Source organism: Bombus pyrosoma, linkage group LG3 (assembly GCF_014825855.1).
Source record: "Bombus pyrosoma isolate SC7728 linkage group LG3, ASM1482585v1, whole genome shotgun sequence".
Lineage (NCBI taxonomy): Eukaryota > Metazoa > Arthropoda > Insecta > Hymenoptera > Apidae > Bombus > Bombus pyrosoma.
The window spans coordinates 6,072,688-6,091,585 of NC_057772.1; the positions used below are offsets into that span (position 1 = coordinate 6,072,688).

General features: G+C 37.0%; 1 protein-coding gene and 1 long non-coding RNA gene across 6 annotated transcripts in view; one reads left to right on the top strand and one right to left on the bottom strand.

The window, feature by feature from the left end:
* The window catches only part of LOC122566242 (protein IFH1-like), a 35,213-nt gene that overhangs the window by 8,396 nt on the left and 7,919 nt on the right, over positions 1-18,898 (top strand). The gene's annotated exons all lie outside the window — the stretch shown is intronic.
* On the bottom strand, positions 433-18,567 carry LOC122566244. Its single transcript, XR_006316446.1, has 3 exons — positions 18,236-18,567; positions 5,221-5,528; positions 433-3,151 (listed from the first exon to the last, which is right to left on the bottom strand). It is a non-coding gene; the product is annotated as an uncharacterized LOC122566244 (long non-coding RNA).

Here is an 18,898-nt window from a genome sequence, read left to right on the forward strand (position 1 = left end):
GATATCTGTGACGTACCTATTGTGTTTTTCTCGAAGTAAAATAGTATCGGGTTAAACCTTGGGATCTCGAACTATTTCAGTATATTCCTTTCGCTCATAGATCGGTTTCACCGCGATTACTTGAAATTTATATGTTTCGCTGATCTTACGAAAACGTGTACGTTGGAAAGTATTTATACGATATACGTAGAAATGCGAATTATTAATCGTTGCGAAAAAGAATAATCAACTTTAAACGAAAGATTAATATGGTTTCTTCTTAAATACGCTTGAGAAATAATAGAACGCTGCGTGTTTGGTTCTTTATGAAAGCAATCGCGTAGCGGCCAGAACGTTAATGAAAGTTTAACGAAAATAATTTTCCAGCTTCCAAGTTCTTATTTTATTTCTATAGAAACGTCGTTATTCGTACAAGTCATTACCTCTCTCGATTCTTCCCATTGTTTCCGTTACTTCCTATTATAACGTACTCATTAAAATTACCTTCATTGTCGGGATAATAATAGGATTCATGGCTGGCAGAAACTTTTACTTGAGATTCAAATACTACGTAAGAAATAAATAACCAAGGATATCAGTGCGAAATAACATCTTTGTATTAGTTACTAATTAATTAATTTGATATGGAAATCTTGTTTCATGCAAAAAGTCGAACGTAGTTATCGTATTAAAATCGAACAGCTCTCTTCAACGTAATCGGTTTATATCGAGGGGAAATTAACATATACGCATGATATATCAGATGTACAAATACTGCGCAATTTTAACAAATCGCATGTACATCTTTCTTTAAATCGTTGCAATTCACCATCACATGTACAATTAGTTAATCGATTTAATAACCGTGAAGGTTATAATTACAACTGTAATTATCATCAAACCTGAATGCTGTTGGAGCAAGGTTAAGTAACGTATTAAAAAAAACAGTTTTCAAATATAAAAACATTATTTAATATCTGTCAATAACGAATGGGTCGTGTTTTGCATAGATATGCATATTGGCGTGCATTGCCTATTTTTTTAGTAATGTATAAAAATAAATTTAAATATGTCTCCGTAATATCATCCGATGTTATGCTATAAATATCTTTATCTTTTTCTGCGTCGATTCGTAAGCGAGGTTGGGTTTAAAAAAAAAAGCAGCGCAGCTAATTCGAGTGAAATCACTTGGCTCCTCAACTTTAATTTATACTTCAATTTTTCCATATTTTCATGAACAATTCGAATTCCCCAGCGATTCGAACGATCGGACTTTACTCGAACGTTTCGACCCGCTCATACTTCTCCTGTTTATTATCGGACGATGCGAACAAGCCGAATTTCTCGATGACTCGAACGATCAAACTTAATTCCACTTATCTTGTCCGAGCCATCGAATCGTCGGTGTACATCTGATTATGAGCTAACGAAACACGGGTTCGCGTGTACGAGACTAAAGAGACGTTAAGCCCGTCGAATCGAATATACGTTTTGCAGTTAACGGCGGTTAGATACGGCTCAAAGCAAATGGATATTTTATTGTAACACGCTGGCACGGCGTCACAACGCGGAGGAACAGTTTCGAACGCCCTTTCGCTCCGGCGGAGCACTTGTGTAAATAGCATTAGGATGCTACTCTCCGCGTGCGTTGAGCGGACGGCTTTAATGAGAGGGAGAGGTATTAAAGGAGGGTTCTCATGTGACGACACGAACGTTCATCGATCGTACGAACGGGAATTCGAAAGCCGCGGGCCAACAACGAGGGAGAATGCAGGAAATTAAAATCAAAGCTCGTTTTAACGTTTTGCTGGTGTTTGGCATTCTCCGGTGCCTAGACACCAGGAACGCTTGTTTTTTCGACGCCACTGATCGTGGATAGCTCGATTTGCGTTTTACCTCGCCTCGTTCTTGCATCGTTTAAAACGCATTACCGATAAAAACGTCCGTCACTTTTTTTTTCCCCGGTCGCAATCGAGTGGCAAATTATCAATGTCTTTCGATTACATTTTCGCGGGATTTTCTCTATTACTGACGTATTCCTGCCAGATAATTGATCACTTTTCTCTTAATTTCTTCTTTTTTTTACATTACTTATCTCGTTTAATTCGCGTCTCTTTGATTTATCTTCGATATTTGCTCGTCAATTAGTTTTGCTTTCTTTCCGTTTGTAATGAGAAATAACTTTTGCTGGAATCGCGTTTATTTCTTTGTATTTCGTTAGATCGATGAAATTATACAGATCGATGATTGAAAAAAAGAAAAAAATACAATTAACATCGTTCAAGTCTATTAAATAGAATTATGCATCTCGAATATCGATATTCAGACGACGATTCCTTGTAAATCGAAGAGATACGTTAAGCCAAAATTACACGCCCAAAGCACTGACTTGTACTACTTCGTTTCCTAAAAGCTACCTTAATTATGCAATTCGCTGCTTCTCCTAATGTTGACAGGGTCGTGTTCTTTTTTCTCGATTCGACCGACGCAACGTTCGAAAATTGTCCACTAAAAAGTCGTATATGGATGTGTCTATCATTGTTGTTGGAGAATCACGAGGCTGGTCACGATTTACGATGCGTCCAGTTGGATCGGTCGATGTTCGCCGGCCCTGAAGGCTTACCTCGCCTACGTCCACGCCCACGTTTCTGCCACGGGGTTCAGGAGGCAGAGGAGAGGGATAAAACGAGAAGGATAGTAGGAACTTGTCTCTATCTTTCTCCACATCTCGATCTCTATATTCGTCTCTTGTTTTTCTCCGTCCTCTGGTTCTCTCCTTCTCCGTTTATCCGTGCCTCTTGAAATTCTTCTTTTTCAACCCTTCGTTTCCCCACCTCTTATTCGATCCCTTTCCACCGAGTTTTTCACTTTTTTTCTTATATTTCTAATTGGTTTTCTTTCCCTCCACCATTTCGTAGCGCGCTTCCTCTTTCTTTTCCTCTCTTTGTCTCCTCCATCTTTTCTCTTTTGGCTGTCCTTCGCCTCCCTCTATATTTACGGTAAAACCACCGACAGTCGCCGCAATTCGTACCATCCTGGTTGCTAATAACGCTCGTAAAATACGGGCTTTATAAACATTCGCGGTAATCCTGATCAGGGCATCTCTGGATTGCAGATTTTTCTGAATTTATTGGAAGTTTGGAAGCGGGAAGTTGCGCAGAACGCGCGTGATCTGGAAAGATATATAAAATACCCAAAGTATAGCGCTTTTTATATTATTAAGTAGGTAAAACAATTTTCTATCGAGCTTCTACTTTTTTTATTATCTTCTCAAATATATGAATTTTCATAAAAATGCACAGTCTGCCTGCTTTATGCCGGTCTTAGAGGTAGAAGGCGGTAGAACGACTTGTTCGGTGCTCCGTTTCTGCTCGTTCAAATCACCGATGTGAACGCCCCTTTAGAAACGGATCGATGAGTACGAGCGACATAGCCGCTTCGGAGGAATCGGTTCGAAAACGTCTCGTGCTTTCTCGATCGATGAAATTCAACGTTCTTTGCTGTCCTTGTAATTGAATTACGTCTCTTAGAAAATTCATGGTTCGAATATATCGGGAACCGGATCAATTAAATATGAATACCGCCCGATTAAAATAATGTATAATTTTGTCAGATGACCCTGGCATTGTGCAAGGTAAAATGCAAATAAATAGTGAAAGAGCGAAAGCAGGACGATAAAGTTAAAACGACGAATGTCTCACAGATAGAAGAATTTACGTAATATCGAGTTTTCATAAACCAGCTTGCAGTCGTTCTTGAATGCTAATCATAAGGTAGTTACTTGAATAGTATGTAAAATAGTTCTTTATCGTTTGAAAACATAGTCTTTCCATTGACTATCTCTGAATATTGCGCATGTAGTAAAGTACGATAATCTTAGCAAGGTAAATACATACATCATTCGCATTTCAATTTTAATTACACGTTGGAAAAAATATGCTAATATATGGCAAGCATATTACATAGTAGCAACCAAGAGTTTGTTATATTTGAGAAATAGCCTGCTCGAATGACTTTATCGGAAAAGGATAACTTGCAAAGCTTTCGCATAATATACACATAATAAGCGTAATTCCAAAAATGAGTTCAACTATTTATAATTTATTGGCAATGGCAAAATTTACAAACACCTGCCGATAATTCGATCGAAAGAAAACCTTTACGCTGCTAGAAGCGTTTTTTATCTTTATCTCCTCTATTATTACTTAATTTTATTTTAAAAAAAATCTCGTATTCTTGATAATATACCTTTTAGAACCGCGTTTCTCATCATTTTTATCTCGGATTGAGTAAGTCACATAATTTCCCGTAACTCGGCTACTTCTACGAATCGGATTAGGAAAAAATTTCAAGGTGACCGTTGCATGAACGTAAGTAAAACTGGAGTACAGGCGTGAAGCGTTGCACGCAATGCTGGTAGCAATGCTGTCTGGACTACTTGAGCGGGCAGCGTGTACTACTGGGCAAAGCGTACCCTACAAAGAGAAGCGAGATGATACTCGAGTTACGCAAGATACGTGAGATACTTGTCGATACTCGAGATACCTGACTCGAGGACAGCAGAGGGCGGGGACACCTGAAGTTGGTTTAAAAGCATACGAGGATTACAAGAAGACACTCGAATTACAGAAGGTGCGGGCGACTGTGAACGCGAATCTCGGTCAGTGGTCGCAAGAAAGTGCACGATCTAGTTTTAATTACGCCATTGGCATTCAGGACGCTCGAATCTATTTCTGGAACCGCCACTTAGGCCGCTTTAAGAAATTATGAATTTATCCGCCCCGTTCGAGCTTCGATCTTAATTCTTTTACATTATCGTTAAACCGCTGCAACCGTTCGAGTGGTTTTATTATTATCGATGTTCTCAGGAATATACTTGCCGCGAAGAATGAGTAAAGCGGCTCTAGAAAATTCTAACGACTGGTCGATAGCAACTTCCGATGTGATTAATTTCTGTTATTTTTTCTTTTTTCTTTCATTTTTTTTGTTTTATTTGTAAAGATCTAACCGACATCTCTAACTGATATTTCCTCAAACAATTGTAAATAAGCGACTGAAGATGGGAAAGTTGCAAAGTAGCACCACAGTCTGTACGCATATGTAACTTTTCGTTTTAAATCTTCGTGAAATTACTCGAATTTAATTTTCTACTTTTGATATTCCAAGCAAGATGGTTACATGTAATTGGCACGTACAATTTACAGAGATATCCACGAGTTTATCAATTTTTGTTTACGCTACCTGTTTACACGATTGCCTCGAATTAATCCGATCGATTAATCCCTCGAATGTGATTAAATTTCGTGGTATTTGTAGCGACAGAGGGCTGAGGAAAAACAGAACACAGTGTAACACGTGGCAGTCGTTTTAGGGCGTAGAGATTTGTACTTTGCTGGGAGCCATGAGACCGCTCTCACGGATCGATGTTCGTATGATATACTAGCTGTATAGACAATGTGTTCCTGCAGTTAGGTGGGTGGATTCTGCTCTGCACGTTCAGTTCATAGACCCTGGTCAATGCTCCAATCCACTTCTCAGGTTTTAAATACCTGTAATATACCGTTCAAGAACATTTATCGATCTAGAAATTACACGCGCGTGCGTGCATTGTTTTATTACAATCCCTTGGCATCGACCTAAGTCATTACTCAAGTAATTTCATATTCTATCGAAGCAGCTTCGCGAATACTCATTACGATTTATTTCTAAAAGTTGTATATCAACGAAAGATATTAATTATAAAAACCTGCATGAAATATATCACGTCGAAGACAAAAGTATTGAATTAAATATTGGAATTGTACACTTTGAAAAATGATAAAGCGACTTTATCTCTGGCAGAGTAAAACTTTATATTTCATATTATTTTATATCGGAGATATACATTCTACGGGATAGGGAACGTATAGTAATCGTAAAGTTTCGTGTTTGAAATGAAATTTGATCGTATCGTTATGAGATACAGCGAAATTTCTCTCGTATTTCCATCCATTCATTTTCACCTCTCTATTCGTCACTTTATATTTTCATGCTGGCAGGAAATTTTCATTTCGCTAATGTTTGTTCGGTATTTGCTAAAAGCAAAAATAATGTTGCAGCCCAATGACAAAGTATAAGCATTCTACGGCAAAGGGATTATTATGGATGGAAAACGTTGAAATAGATTTTTAATTTTCGCGATATTATGACGATAGGAGATACGAGAGAAAATATCTTTAGGTTCAAACGGCAGGCTTGAAATTACGAAAGAAATGACGTTTTTAAAGTAATGTAAAGTATTTTCTCAGCCGTAAAAATAATGTTAAGAAGCTAACAAACGAAATATGTACTCTGAAAAATACAAAGCAACATAGCAAACACGGTAGAAGTATTCTGGAATGCCTAGTAAATAAGCGTTTAAGATGTTTGTTTAAGAAATATCGCCGTGAATTCATGAATAACACGAATCAAGTTAATTTTGGACCTGTTTCACTTCTGACACATTGGTATGAAGGTCGAGAAACGACCACGTTCGAACAAAGCACGTGTCACTAGTATCGCCACGTGGCTCCCTTTTCACGAATGTTTCCTCCCTTTCGTTCGTGACACGTATAAAACGAAACAACGGATATTCGCTCGGCATTGTCGATTCATTCGTACAAACGCGCGAAAAATTCGTAAATTTATGCGAAGTCACGGTTGCGCGAATCTATTTATTTTCGTACAAGAAAATGTTACGTAACAACGATCTTAAATTCTTCAAGAATAAATGGCTGTTTGCGCGACACAACTTGAATCGTGCTTTTAACATTAGGATGCTTTGCATTGAGAAAAAATAAGAAAAATACAAAATGATATGAAAACTACGTGTTTTAAATGCTGAGTAAGGCAATGAAGGTTAAATTAATAAAAATTAAATCGTATTTCGTTTCTTTCTTTTTTTTTTTTTAATACCTGGATAACCATTTATTTAAACGGGGTCACTGGTATATCGAAACTAAATATTGCGATTTTATGATATGAAATACGAGGTATATAAATTTTTATTAATCATGTTAGTTCCATTCTTCAGGCTCTAGATACAAAACTTAATTACTCTGACAGTCTATTGTGTTACATTTTATGAAGCAGAAACGACAGATGCCTTTACACCAATTACGTTAATAGTGTTGCGTTCACGCATCGTATACTTCGCTTCTATTATAATTTATAAAGAATGGAATTCATTTGATGTTTTATTTGATAAAGCTTTTCGCGCTCGGTATCCCTCTCTTTTGACGAGAAACGAGTCCGTTAGTTACTTGTTATTTTCAGAAAAATTTGTAATTCATTATTTATGTCATTGTTCCGTTCTTCTACCGTGTCAAATTTTTCAACAACTTTCTTCATAATAGAATTTCTAAAATTGAAAACTCGCCAAATTGGAGAAATCAGCTTTAGTTCCTTGTTTTTTTTATTCTTTCAATTTATACGGCACATCGCTATAGTATCATTTTTCTCTCGCCACTGCTATTACGTCGCGTATCAACTACGTTAACAACCCCATAAAATGTCGATGCATTCGTGCAAATATCGATTCGTTACTCGCGAAACTCGCAAATAATTTTTCAAGCAAGACCTTCTTGCGGATGTTCGGACGAAAACATTTGTAAAATCCATGAAATTCTCTTATCGCGATGATATCTGGACGACAGGAGTACCTAGCGAGAAGGTTCAATGTCCACGAGAGACACGTGTGCGTGCGAAGGTCAAATGATTTGGAAAATACAAATGCCTGTACTGTGGTGCGGCCACCATCCAACGTCATCAACCCCGAGGGGGATTTTAGTCTCTCGCTCTTTTTTTCTCTATCAAAATCAGACGTAAAAAGAAGCGTACACGCGTGTATTCCAGGAAGAGGGTCGACGAACGGATGACACGTGCGCAAAGACGTGTCGCGTGAGTTATTCGATTTCGCGTTCGCGGCATATTATGCATTTGCGAGCGTGGCACAGTGAAAACATTTAGTAGCTGCCTTTGTACATACGCGTCTCAGCGTAATGTGCGTCAACTATGTAGATGAGTGCACTGCCGGCCGTAAGTATTACGACACCCGATGTTATTTCGTAAAAATCGTATGCTCTTGGCTGCTTTTATTTTCTAGTTATTTTATGATGAATCCTTTATTTCATTCGCGTCATACGTAGCATATAACATGAAACAATTGACTAAATTAAGTGAAATGAATAATGTAAGTGACACGATTAATGTATAACTAACGTATGATTAATGTAATTTAAGCACATAACGTAACTTAATAGCAAATGAATTACTGAATTTTTCAGTAAATACGATATGTATCTTGCAAAAATTAAATATTACGATTTATACAGTATATGTATTATATTCCCAAGGGCAAGATATACAAAATTTATGCGGCTGTGAACGCGTCAAAGTTAAAGAACTTACCGAAGTTTTTGAACAAATGCAACGAGTAGGTGTATTTAATAATACTTATGGACTGCTATTAATAATACTTGTGCGCACGTGTATGTACATTCGTAAGGTAAATACATGTAAATGCACGCGTGTAGTTGATCACAGAGCAAAAGTGGCCGGATGACGTCGATAAAATTTAAGTCACGCTTGATCCCATCGCTAGCTGGTTGTACGTAGCACGTACGCATATACGCGTAACCAGACCGGCTCGTGCATTAAATTTTCTACACGCACACGCAGTTGCGTGCACGTTTGCACGCGCGTACCACTACTACGTACACGTAGATGCGTGGGTGGTGATATACGTGGAGGCGAGCAGAGGGTGGATTTACCTTGATGCGATGTAGAACGCGGTAAAAGGAGAGCGACAGAGAACGAAAGAGACAGCGTGAAAGGGAATAGGTAATGACATGGGGGGATAGTGGAAAAACGAGAGGCAGAGGGTAAATGAAACTAGGAGAATGATAAAGAAGAGAAAATGAAAAAGTGCAAGATGGAAAACAAGGGGGAATGAGAATTGTGATAAAGATAGAGAAAAGGAAAGTAATAAGGGGAGAAAGGGAAAATCTAGAAGCGAAAAAGGGAGAGAGGAGCGATGTTCTGCGCACGTGCGGACCACCGGCACCTCGATCGATCCTCCACGTTTCGAAGAGTCGTTACGACCGGAGTACCGGTACTCTTCGAGCTACTACTAACGGCCGTACGTCTGACGGGCGTAGTAGCGCGGCACTCAAAAATTTTCACCCACGCGAAACTAAGGAAACACTCCTTTTTTACGATGGCACTTTTATTCCTAAGTGTCGTCGGCTATGGATTCACAGTGGTCTGTTCTTTAATTTACCACCGTTTCCGGCGAGTTTTTCGATATTGCAATTCGCATCAGTCCGTAAATAAGGTCATCGTTCTCGTTGAAACACAAAACAAGGATTATGTTATTTTTAATTGGCATGTGATAAAATTCTTTTCCTGTTTCATGTACATAATTGGCGTTCGCGAATCGATTGCTACAATCGTTACTGTCGTATTTAATAATTTAAGGGACGAGTATAGCGAATAACGAATAACGCTTCGATCATAAAGCTTGTCATTTGGCGTCAGTTAATAATGCTTACCAGTTATTTCCTCATTTTAGCTGTCAGAAAAGTCATAGCTGCTGAGCAAAAGGTATTCGAATTCACAGCGGTCTGCTCTTTAATTTTCCGCCGTGACCACCGCTTCTTTCGACATTGCAATTTATTATTCCGCTTAATACAGTCATCGTTCGATTTTCGATTCGATAGCCAACGACTTTGCTATTTTTAGTTAAGGCTTGATAAAAACTCTTTCCCTATTTCGCATAATTGACGTTCGTAAATCATGTGAAAACGTTTTCAAAGCAGATTACGGTTGATGTTATCGCATTTACGAGAAGCGCATTTAATCGAATAACGACGAATGCTTCGATCGTAAAACTCATCGTTCGATGACAGTTAATAAAGTATACTCGTTATTTTTCCATCTCACCTGACAAAAAAAGAGATAACCGTGGAAAAAAAGAAACCGAAATGATAGACTTAAGTAATACAATTACTTAGTTCGAGGTAATTGCGCGAACGTAATGTACTTCGGATACGTTGATAGATCAGAGGAAGATTAATACGAGGTGCTAAATGATGTTATAAGTGCCAAGTAACAGCAGCTTCGACAGCTTAAATATAATTACGTGTATTTTTCATTTAGTCGTGCTCGTTCAGTGATTGAGTTGCTGCGAGCGATCTTGTATTTCGCTTCCTTTATGAATATGCATGAGCTTCGGAAAAGCATGAGCGATGTAAACTGAGCGATTATGCTATAAACGCAGCATAATCTAATTTCTTCCTGTTATTCGCGAATATCACGCATGCACGTAACACGTTCCTCTTTAAAATTTGCCATTGCAATTTTATTCAACTTCTCGAACGTCTTTCCTTTTTAATTACTTAAATCGCTGACAATTATAGATGGAACCGATCTTTTCTACAGCTACAGCGCCTTCGATTAGGAACATTCGAAATCACATATTTCTCTAACTTATCTTTTTAATACGATCCATCAAGTTTATAACTAATGATTACAAAATGACGCAATTTTGAGTTTCCCCATTTATACATACACGTATATCGTGTACTAATCAGCCGGTACCGAACGATACTTGACCCAAAATGCTGAAGAGGTATGTACGTCTTCATCGGCATTCTAAGAAATTAACTGCATCTTGAACGTGGCGTATCGAAGTCGAGTAAAAAGTTAAATAGTGGAATAAATCATGCGCTACAGTTGCGGAATTAAATAACACGCGAGGCAAAGAATAAATCATACGAACGAAATACATTTACACAGAGTTGTCGGAACAACTTTTTTATTTCCGCCGTTTCCATGCTCGTTTGAAAAAAAAGCAGACACTTCAAAGTCGACCGAATATGAGTATCGGCTGATCGTTGATTCATCGAAACCCCAACGAGCCACCAAGAAGTCCAGGAGAAATATCGACGAGCACATCTCTATGATGGCGAGTTCTCTTCGAGCGAATCTCTCGACAGGGAGTCTTCGAGATCGAGGACAAAAACGCCCTGAATTCTGACGATCCTTCGATCGAGAATTCATTATACGTACTTTGCAACTGACATACTCGATCGAAACGGAAAAAAGGGTGGGAATACGGGTTGTACTTGCGTTTCGAATCATAGTGTACACGATTGCATAAATTATTATCGTTGCGCTCGATTTGAAGAAAGGTCGATACGTTCGTTGCGAAGCTTTTTTGCAGCTGTTAGGGTTATAATTAGTCGGACAGGCTACCTATCTTGAGACATCGTATTACGATATAAAACAGCATGCATCTATGTAATTCACAATAGACACGCTATTGTAATCGCCTGTGATCTAATATCAAGCGGTAAAATGATATAGCTTTTCAAATGATTTTATAAAGTTATTTCACGAAGTTACAAAGTTTTAGTTCAATGAACTACGGTTCGATAAAGAAGACAAGCAGAGTTTTAGAAGCTGTTGAAGCTTAACTAATCGCGAAGCAATTGCGAGCACACGAGCAAATTCTAATACACGACGAAGGAAAAACATTTTGATTTATTTAGATATCCGTTTTCTTAAAATAATGTAACCAGCAAACGCACCAAAAGACTGACGAAGACCGTCTCAAGCCATCGGAAATAATTAGAGCGTGCGGTACTTCTTGAGCATGTGGAAATTCTTGTTTTTACGAATATGCTTGAATATGAACTAAATCTAGAAACAGAAATTTGTTTTACCTATCAAACATCGTAACAAATACCATACTTTGAATATTTCATGTATCTTTGGCTATTATGTGCATCTTAAGAAGTCTCACAAATGCCTGAAACTTCGCAGTCCATACCGTACATTGAATATTTCATGTATCTTTGGCTATTATGTGCATCTTAAAATGTCTCACAAATACATAAAACTTCGCAGTCTAAAAATAATACAGAGCTGTCTAAAGAGCGATATAAAAGCAAGTACGAAGCGGAGGAGACAATAAGCTGATAATTCGTTGGAAAGAAAAAAAGACGATAATTCATTTGATCACCGACCGTGCACATATTTCACACGTGTGACACGTAATGGAACTCTGCGTGTTACTCCGTCTTCCATTTGCAGCACATTCGGAACGAGAAATCTAGTTGCTTTATAAACTCGTTACGAGTGGCGAGACAAGCGTGAGCGGCGCGTGGTTAAGCAACATCGAGGGTAATTCGTCGTTATGTTTCCCAAACCGGACGATCTTCGGTCGGTAGGCAGTGCACAAGCTCTTACTTTATGCCGTACCGTTTCTGGCTTTATACGCTTTTTACATGCAATTTGCATGCAACCTGTACTTTAAGTCAATTAGGATGCTTAAGGTAACAGCCCCGATACATAATCGAAAGGTTTCGTGATCCTTGAAACTTTACGGGAATTGTGTACATGAAATATGCCTCGAACATAGAGAACTTTTCGAACTGTGTTATCTGGTTTTCGATGAAGCAAAAACGCCGACGTCTCAACGGTCGCCCACCATCAATAATTTAACCGTACTATGTCGTAGTATCGTATATCTATCGCGGCTTAGGCCTAGAGTTAGACGGTCTAAAGCTAATGAGATTTCTGGAACCAAGAATAACGTGACTTAACCTTAAGTCTGCATCTAAGGAAATTTAATTATCGCGTATAATCTTATTTGGTTTCGACGATAATTCTGATCTAATTAAAACTTTCCGATTAAAGCTATAGCGAATAATATCCCGTATTTTGCCGAATAAGGGAAGATGCTTTGTGCTATACGTGAAAAGATATTTTTCATTCGGAAGATTCGCTGCCAGAGATGCAAAATTCTTCCCGTTAGTTAATTAATACCGATCCATAGGATTCGTATTCGCATTTCCTATAGCGAGTAGAATCCCGTATTTGTTCGTACAAGACAAGGCTTTAACGTTGCTATACGTGAAAAGATACTTTTAAAATGAATATGCTCGTTAATTAGTAGCAATCCGTAGGATCCGTAACAGCCGAGTGTTACAAAAAGAACGATTTTAAAACTGAACGATACCTTTATTCGGATACGTATAAGAATTACTTAAGGATTCTGGTATATAATTCATGAGTAATCGTTAGACATAATTTTGTTTAATCAGGTACTAAATATTACCAGATTATACACATGTTACGTAAAAAGATACGTCAAAAATTATTGCGTCATTCGGTGTTGACCTAAAAAATATCTTTAGTTTTAAGGCAGCGTGTCGAATATTCACGTTATCGTTCTTGCCAGAAGTGAAATAATTTTATGTTCGCGTTATCATAAACATAAAATGGTCTCCGATGCATTTAAACATATTTCTAGATGTTTTATATTACGTGATAGTATGTCGAACCCGCATTGTTCAAATTATCTAAGAAACCTTCGACTCTACCAACGAATATTAAAAGCTTAACAATTTTAACATCTTCCGCCCTTTATTATTTTACAGTAGCTGTTTTCGTAATACTATCGAAACTATTTCGATATCTGGAAAATCTAAAGTTAATCAACTTGCCAGATATTCATATTTATAATGCTATCAATATGTATCGTTCTTAAATCTCTGTTTGTATTAAACAATAATTAATGCTCGTTAAGAATAATTCGTAATATAATGAATATTAATGGACTGTAGAAATTGATTCGTTCACAGGCGAAAACGGTTAATTACACTTTTGGAAATTACTCAAAATTTAGCGTCAAACCATTTGATGCTTATGTTATACAATTTTTGTTAATTTCCTTTTTATCTTATGCAGTTAACCAGTTTTGCGAGCGAACGGTTCAATTAATAAATCAGCAGCAAACGTCATTGCCTCTAATCAGTACCAAATTAGTATCTCTAATCTAATACGTCGTCACATGAATAAATCGAACCAACGAGGAGTAGATACAGACGATAGACTACCGTAAATATACTGACACTCTTCAAACTGGCATAACTTTCTTAAAATTCTTCTTAAGAAGATAAAAGGATTACTGTACTAGATGACGTGTAAAAAACGTTTTGGAAAAATAGCAGTTAGTCGTAATCGCGAATAAAATGGCGAAGGTCACTTTTTATAACTTTCTTTATCTGCGCCTGTAGTGAAAATTTATTCCATTGACATGTTTTGAAGATTTATGCCGGTTATATACATGTTGAAAATTTCGTTGAAATCGCTTGTTTCTGCACCAACCTGATCTTTATAAAATTTTCGGCATGTACATGCCTGGCACGAATCTTCAAAATGCGTTGTTTAAATGTTTATTACAGGCACACATACAAAAAGTAGTACTTTTTTACACGTCGTCTAGCAAAGTAATTCTACCAACTTCTCAAAAAAAAAAAAAAAAAAAAAAAAAGGAAAAAAGAAAGAAAGAACTGGTTGTTTGGTTCAATTTGAAAAAAGTTATTCACCGTACGTTTGACAATCGGTTACTGCAGCAAGTTTCTCTTTAATTATTCGTTAATACGACGAATCTCAGCGTGTTATTCCACGCGAAACTCGAGAAATTGCGATGAAACCTTGTCCTTGTTTCAATTAAAACTGATGTCGAGCATGATCTCATGGGAAAAAAGCGCTCGATTCTCGCTCGTTACGTTATTTTCTTCGCTGGACGCGACACCTCCGTCTCGCGATGTGCAAAATACGTAATTCGATTAACAGGAACGAAACGTTCGACGGGATAACAAAATCAGTGGTTTAGTACCGGAAAAAAGGACGAACAGGTTTAATTGCTATCCGAATGAATTCCTGTCTCGCGATGTACGATATACGGTGGAAACAAATAAAAGGGCCATGCGAATAAAAAAGAAGAAGGAAGAAAATAGCAGTTGAAACCTTCAAATCGTCGACCGATGTAATTATCGGCTATTGCAGTGCCGGCGGGTTAATTTGCATTTCGATGGAATTACGTCTCGCCGAAATAATCTCGCTTTCGTCGATATTATGGCCCTTGTGAAGCCTGACCGGGTATTATTGTTATAACGTGCGCGTTTCCGACTCATCGTCTCGTGTATCGAATGTTAAATCCAACGACGTGCATTCCGGGACCGTTCCAGTCTTTCATCGTCGTTTTATGACGTTGGTAAACGTAAGCGTAGACACCGGCTTCGTTTTCCTTTTCATTTTAATTGAATTATTCAGGGTCGACGGTCTGCCAAAGGGTTAATTCGGATAATTATTCTTCGTTACTATTCGTAGAACGAATGTTATCGGAAAATAGAGAGCTTCCATAACCAGAGCTATAACATTGAAAATTAAAATCGTGTTTTTCTGATATGTTAGTACATATATCTTAATCGGTGAAACTTTTAACGTCTTAAATGTCACCGTGAAGCGGCAGATATTTATGCAAATGTATTTATTTAAGAGGAGAACAGACAGCGCGTCCATTAGATATCTGACATATTCTTTGCATAGGGCAATACATTTTTGCATATGTCGCAATTTTTATTTACATATATTATCTACGTATTACAAGATAAGATAATAACGAACGCTTGAAATTATTTAAGTTATAACTTTTATCTGCGCAATTTAAAGTGATAAAAATATGATTTCATTCATATATGTATATGAATTAAGCATGAAGATATAGGCACGATTTGCGAGCTGTTTTGTCTCTAGAATATGCCTATTGAAAGTAACAGTATTAATTGCTAATAAATATCTGAAATGGCCATTAATGCAATGTGATTCAGATTTGTCGCGATGATGCTTGAAATCGATAACGCATAATGCTTTGATATAAACTTCTTCAAAGGTTACAAAAACGTACAAATACATTCACGTCTGCCATCCTTGTTAACCGATGCAAAGTAATACGATAAAAAACGTTCGTTCAATGAAATCTCTGCTTGTTATGCGTATTGTTATGATACGTGTGGCTTATTTGTATCTATAAATGTGTATTATTGTGAATGACGAACGTGAATTCGAAAAAATTCTCACGTTCGGCTCGAGAAAGTAGGATATCACGACTTTCTCGTAAGATAATTATATCAAGTATGTATATCGTATGGAACGTTGTAAATATACATTTTTAGGAACGATATGAAACTGGAGAATGAGCAATCTGAAATTTTATCGCAACAATTTGTAATTTTATTAGGGCATAAACTTCGTACTTATTTAATCATCGGCTTGCGTATATAACGTGATATTTCACTTGGCGTGTAGTTCAACATAGTGAAACCGTGCAATCAAAAAAGCATGACCTTTTCTTAATAATACATCATTTTATAACCAACCTCACTCGAGATTACATAATGTCAAACTTGTACTATACGATGTTTCTGGACGGACGTAAATTTAAGAAAACATAAAATTTTTCCACTGTCAATCAGAAATCGCAAATGCGCATATTGATAAACGCAATAACAATAACTTGTAGAAATTACATGTTTAATTTGAAAAAATGCATTTAGAATGATGTATTTGCTCTTATAATAATAACGTGCCATTATTGTTTTTATCATATAGCCGAAGGTTATATGCTTTTTATGACCTCGTAAATTGCCCCACAACTAAAGTTCCGTTTGCTATAAAAAATGTGTGTCATTTGAAATTTTAACGCGATGAATATATGCAAAAGTTTCACGGTGCATTACCATATATAAATTTCAGGTCAATGTTTCGAATACTTCTTTTTTATAGTATCAACTTTCGAATGTAAAAAGACAATCGTCGTGCTATTTAACACGCTTAGACATTTTGCAGATTTTTTTTTTTTTTTTTTTTTAACGTGAGAATATATAAAAGCAGAAATGTGTAATACTTGATAAGTAAAAGCAACTTTCTGGCCTGGATTTCATTTTATAATTACATCTATCAATTGAAACTATATGAATTTGCCTAAACATTCGGTCTCTAGCCATCGTTTACAAAGAAGTCTTTTAAATCTCTCTTACGCGTTAAAGAAATCTAAGAGATTTATAAGATAATATGCCGATTTTCTATTGCACAAGAATAGCTCTAGCTACTAGCCTTTAGTCTAAGCTTTAGCCTACTAGCAGCCAGGAAAGATTATTTTCTCCGAATAATTTTATTCAAATGTATGGATCGTTATACGTGCCCAAAATCTTTCAAGACATTTTTATTGTTTAAACCTTGAAACCTTCTCCTGTATCGACGCGCTGTATGTGCTCATGCATCGATAATTTTACAAGTTCGTGCTTCACACGATCCATCGTACGCGGGCTCGAGCAATGGCCGTGATAATAGAAGCTGTTACAGTAGAATTCGTTCAGGGTCGATGAAAAAAAATGTGCTTACACGCTTACAGTCACGCTCCGCTGTATTCGACATTTTCTACACGCGACGTGACTATTTGTTGCGGAGATTCGCCTCCAGACTATACTTTACTAGAATTGTTTCGTCCGAGAGTTCTGTCTGTCACATAATACGTGCAAGTTACCGGTGATTGCGTATTACGAAAGAACGTGTTGCACATTTAGAAGCACCAGGCGAATGTTTTGTTACAGCTCGAGAAATTTAATAAGTTGGAAAAAGAAATTTAATAATAGGTCGATAGAGACGTGTAGGAGAAAAGGATAAATTATTGGAAATTATCATTGGCATAAAAATATCGTGACTCTGGCAATTGAACCTTCTTCGAAAAGCTATCCTTCCAAAGTGTAGTTGGGAAAAATCGAGGAGAACGATCTTGCACAATCGAACGCTCTGCGGCTGGACTTTTTGCAAGTACATCGATTAGACGATAATGCGCTAACAACATTTGTTACTTAGTACTGAACGAGGCTAATACGATGGATGAATTTTTCTGACACGTAACCATATTATTAATCATCGATAACTCAAGCCCGTATCTTTATGGTATTTAGTGCTCCTTTCACTTCTTCAAACGAGGTACACCTATAGAAGTACAAAGTACATTTACGCACAATCCAAGTTTCTAATTCGCCTGAGATTTGATAACACTTTGACATTCTAGTAGGAACAAATTGCGAAGTATCTTTTCCAAAAAAAAAATCATTGGAATTAGAAACGACATTTGCAACGTCTGTCAAAGTGGTCAATAAATGAATAATTAGCAGCAAAAAGATAAGTTATGTAATGACATTTAGACTTAGATCGATGTTGAACTTCGCCTATCGTATACCGATGTTTCGTTTTTTTAATCAGTTACATAATGACTAATACATTATACCTACAGCAAGAAGATAATTTTGCACTTTTCCTTATTCTACTTTTCATTTTATTTACGAATTATGTTATATTTACGAATAATATTTACCAATTTAATCTTCATTCGCCGACATAACGTCAATCCTCTATAATACTTGATGTGTTCTATATCCACCGACGACAGTCTTGTATCCTCTACATAATGAATGGAGCGGTCATAATGAATTATGTAAAAGAACCATGTTTTTCATAATTTATCAGAGTATCTTCGTACGTCAAGACCAGTCGACTAACTTTTTGTCCGTTGCATTTTAATGACTAGATCATATGCGTCAACCGTTCATACAACAACTGCATTTTTATTATTTTTATACGTATCTACGATGTAACCTATGATATGAAAATATTCCAGAATGATTTTTAAACGACTTTACGCCTTGATCGTCGATCTACGAATTACCGCTATCGTTCAAACATCGAACGATTTATATTAAAAACTGTTTACAGCCTACCAAGTTACTGTAAGTCGATTACTCTCTGTTCCGCAGAAAAAAAAAAGTTGTGTCTACATTTTTATTGTCATCGAAGCACGTATTACACGAGGCAGAAAAAGAAGTAACAATCATAAAGTAACCGCCTACGACCAGTTTTCGTAACATTACGCAATTAAAACGGTATTTTCGCTCGGACTGGCGCATACATAGCTCATTGCCGGTAAATAGTCGCAAGTCAAATCACGGTCATCAAACGCCCACGTGTCGCGAATACCCAT